A 4,837-nucleotide genomic window follows, 5' to 3' on the forward strand; every position below is an offset into this window, starting at 1 on the left:
ATAAAGCCCTGTGGTTCTAAGTATGGGAATGAAGGACAGGTCTCTTCCTACAGACTCTGTCAGGGCAGTCTGACCCTTCAACTTACTGGGGAAAGTTCCTGGTGGACCACAGGGGAGACTACCAGCACCACATGGACCCCTTCAGATTGAGGACTCAGCCTTTATTCCCCCCAATACTTGGTCCCCTGCTCTTAGTTTTCCTAGATGATCAGAATTAAACCTTCATTCGATTTAGGAAGTGGCACTTAGAAAAACATACAATTTGCAGCCCAAGAAACTGAGTGACTAGATAGTCCACTGCTCAGGTTCTGTAAGTGTTGCCTTTGCCAGTGAGTATTCCACAAGTTTATCTTCAGCCATTTCAGTCAAGGATTGTCTGCAAGAAGAGACACCTGAGTCCAGAGAGCCAGCTGCCACGATATCCAAGCAATAAGGGAGAATGCACCCCTCTCCCTCCTTGATTTCTTCTGGAGTGAACAACACAATGTGACTCCCGTGCCCTACCTTTGTAACGTGCCAGTCCACACACCTTTCCAGACCTAGACTAATCCTTTCACAAGGTGGTGTGTTCCCCTAACGAAGGGGAGGAAATGATGTGCATTTATATTTGCCTACAGTCTTGATGCCTTTTCTCTAGCTGGCACTTTTAAATTCTTAAGATTGTTCTATACCTGGATATTTTTATCAACAGTTGAGGGTACAGGCTGTTTCAGAAAATAAATTGTACCTCTAAAGTATGGTGGTCTGTGGAAAGAAATAATGGGATCCCTCAAACTTAGAGCAGAGTTATGTGAAATAGGACAACGACTTTATAAAGCAATGTATTAACCTTTAGAGAAAGTCTTTAATTGGTTAGCCTCTTGTCTTCCACTAGAAGCATCATTTGGATTGGTAGCTTGAACTATGCATTTTATAAAATTCTTACCCATATGTGATACAGCTATTTCTACCGTGTACTTCTCTTGTTTTCAGTGTTGTCCATTCCTATTACTCTGTTTCCAGTTGGTAACCAGCAGGGTGCACAACTTGATAGAAAATTATTGGATATGTAAATGGTTAATGTGGACCTGCAATACTGGAATTAAATTTTTAGCAACTACCCAGGAATCCATTATAGTGACTGCTGAGGGTTTAAGTAGACCAGCATGTATTATTACAATAAAGAGCACCTAGGTCTCATTTCTTTCGCTTCTTTTAGAAGTACCTGATTTTCTTTGCTTGCCCAAGTACCATAAACGGCCGATGGCTTTAAAAGATAGCTTTGGATCTGCCTGAGAACTTGATAACAACATCTTCCTTGTGTTTAACCTTTTCACTAGCATCTGAGTGGTGGCTCAAATGTGGGCCACAGAGGGGCCCAGCAAGATTCTGGGGAAGGGTGGAGGGCTTCTGCACTATGACAACAGGAGGGTGGGATACATGTACACCTCCACCCCACTCATTGGGGAGGGGCCGTAGCTCAGTGGTAGAGTGTCTGCTTGGCGTGCAAAAGGTACCAGGTTCAATCCCTGGCATCTCCAGTTAAAGGGACTAGGCAAGTAGGTAATGGTGAAAGACCTCTGCCTGAGACCCCGGAGAGCCACTGCCGGTCTGAGTGGATGATTCTGGCTTCGATGGACCAAGGGTCTGATTCAGTAGAAGGCAGCTTCATGTGTTCCTGCTTTACAGCAAGGGTAATGTTTACTGCCCCTGAGTGGAGCCCACCAGTTGAGACCCTCTGTGCAAGCCCTTCTGCCTGCAGAGGTGCAACTTGTGGAATACCCTACCACTTGAGGCCCACCTGGTGCCTAAAACATTTATTTTTACCCAGGTTTTTAACTGAAGGGGTCCATCAGATGGTTTTTATGGTCTGCCCGAGGACTCTGTTGCGAATCTCATTCCAGGCTAATCAGTGTCTTTATGCTGTTTTTAATGGCTTGCTGTGGGTCAGCCTGTGTTGCTTTATTCGTGAGCCACCTTGAGCAGGCCTCTGGAGGGGCAACAGATGTTCTAAATAATAGGTATGCCGTTCAGACTCGTGGCACTTTTCTCCTCCTAGTGAACTGCAGGTGCCTGGGTGCTACTGCTGCAAGGGACTGCGCCAATAACCGTGACAAAGGATAATGAAAAAGGCATCCCCATAGGGGCTCTGGATGGAGCATTCGAGTGGGGAAGAGGAGCAGGAGAAAAGAGGCCAAAGGAAATGCTTTTGAAGGGGTTATTGCGTGGCTTTGTATGAAAGATGATGGCGCTTGGCTTGGGCATTTCAGCCAAACTTCAGATATGTTTGGAATTCAGCACAGTATGAGAGAAATGTGCTTTACAAGGGGCTGCATTGTTTGCTGGCTGGAAGAAGCCGCCCAGCAGCTAGTAATGGAATTCCGAGGTAGGAAATGTTTACTTATCTGCTGGGTTATTTTCTAGGCACAAACTGCCAAGCGTCCACATCAGCCATGAAGGTGAAGTGTAACTCTAAAAGAAGCTTTTCTTTGTTCTCCTGAACTTTGTTCTCTGCTCTTGAAAACGCTAACAGTATTTCACTTTGGCCTTCTCGCTCTGTCCTCCCTAGCTGCAAAGTAAAACTAAGTCAATGAAAATGTAGTACTTCTTTGGAAAAGCACCTTCAAATTTTCCCTTTAAAGGGGGAGAGGTGGCTGATCTATCAGACTAGCCGTAACAGTTTTGATTGACTAACTGAAGTGGAACCTTAATTGCACAGTTGCTGAAGCATTCAGAATGGGGGACTGTTTTCATAATGGACTTCTGTGTCCCAATAAATAGCCCCTCATTTTGTGTTTTGTCTAGCTGGTAACTGCTGCTGTTAGTTCCTGGTGATTGGGCATCTGGCAAGAATGTATTCAGTGCATCGAGTGCTGTAAGCTCGTTGGTGGAAGTACAGATGAAGAGACTGCATGCTTTTCGTTAGGAGTTCTGCTGGGGCCGTTTTCCTTATCAAAGGCCTCTTTTATTAAATAAATGGAATGCTGTGAGTGTTCTTCCTTGGAATGGTATGACCACCTTGAAGCAAACTGCTGTTTTGGCTCTGATTTTGGCAAGAGCCCTGGCCAAAGAAGGGGTGGGACAACCCTGAGCAATGCCTATCAGGTCATGAACAAATTGTATGTGTGCCTTTAGGAGCTGGCTGCAGAATTCCACATCGTGAGAACCTCGGCTTTCATTTGTTTTCAAGCAAGTTTCTAGCCCTTATTACAGTAAACGGTAGCTTTAAGGTATGAGCCAGATTGGATAAACTCTTAGGAGCCAAAGATGTGCTAATTGGGGTTTCCAGCGGCTGGGGGGCAGTGTGCATTGCCCCTTCCCGTGCTTTCCTGAGAGCAGAAATAAATCATGCTAATTTGTTTAACTTTGTATCGTTTATAAAGGCCACAAGTATCAACTTTTCTTGGTTCTTTGATTTTTAGACACTGGTACAGCAAAAGATAAGACTGGGTCTTGTTCGGGATAAGGTAAAGTTGAGAAGGGAAATGGGGCTTGTGAATTTGTTTTCCAGTAGAAAAACAGGAGTATCTGCTTCATAGTGCTAAATCTAGTTTTGTTTTCTCGTTAAAAAAAATTCCAGCCTCTAAGTCAGGGGCGTCAATCATAAGGCCCGTGGGCCGGATCTGGCCCCTTGAGAGCTCTTATCCAGCTCACAAGCCAGCCGAGGCAGCCACCCACTTCCACTCTTGATCTGGGCTGACAAGGCTTGGACCGGCCCGACCAAATGACATTTATGTCATATCCGGCCCTCGTAACAATTGAGTTCAACACCCCTGCTCTAAGGCTTCTTTGAGATCCATATTTTAGATCCAATGTCCTCATTTCATTCATCTCTGAAGCACGAAGTGATACTTTCCCCCATCCCCTAAAATGCTACTGCCCAGATGCAAATTTAGCATATCTAGGAGAAATAGGCCCTAGTGATTCTTGGCTTTGGAAGAGTTCACTGAGCTATGTAAGGAAGAAGGAAGCCATTGCTGTCGGGCACCAGCTGGAGTCTTTGCTGGGAGGGAGTGGGAAGCTTTCCTATTGTGATGGTGACAACCCAAAGAATGAAATTCATAGGAAAAAGCAACTTCTCCATTCTCAAAGCTACACTACTTAACCTGTTCTTATCTACAATAGTCTGTGATAGGGCTGGGGAAACCATTTCTCAACTAAGAGGGCTACAACAGAGCAGACTAGAAATTGCGAGAGATCCTATAAAAGTGAAAGTTAACTGTCCAAAGTCTTATACATGGGGAAAGCTTGTAACGGTTTTGAGTTCTGTTCTAATCTTGTCAGCCACATATGGGATACAAAATCTGATTTTTATTTGTGGTGGTGATGGAAAGTGCCATCGAGTCACATCTGACTGATGGCAACCCTGTAGGGTTTTCAAGACAATTTTTAAAATTTTGCAAATATGTCTAATTCGTGAATTCATTCATATTTCAAGGAGTTGTTATTAAGCAGGAAATGTCCTTTTCAAGTATACGACAATATGAAGTAACTAACAATATTGCAATAGGCTAAAATATATTTATTAAACAAATGCACAAACTGGCTTTCTTACCCTTCCGAGCGTAGCGATTATTTTAGAAGAAAGTTTGCTCTAAATGGAATTGCACAGATTTATACAGGTCTGATCCTTTCTCCTTTATGTTCTGCTGTATGCATCAAGGTCCAGATTCTTCTATCTGCTGGCGCCTCAAAATACAAAGCAAAGCAGCCTAGGAGCATAGTCGATGCTAACAGGTTCAACAATAATGTAGCCACGGCGCAAATAAGGTTGGCTTGGGGATGGTCCTGCCAAGGGCATGATCGGCCCACAATTTAGGTTCTTGCTGTGTGCAGCAGTCCATTTCTTTGGCTAGCT

This window comes from Euleptes europaea, chromosome 3, assembly GCF_029931775.1.
Source record: "Euleptes europaea isolate rEulEur1 chromosome 3, rEulEur1.hap1, whole genome shotgun sequence".
Taxonomy (NCBI): domain Eukaryota; kingdom Metazoa; phylum Chordata; class Lepidosauria; order Squamata; family Sphaerodactylidae; genus Euleptes; species Euleptes europaea.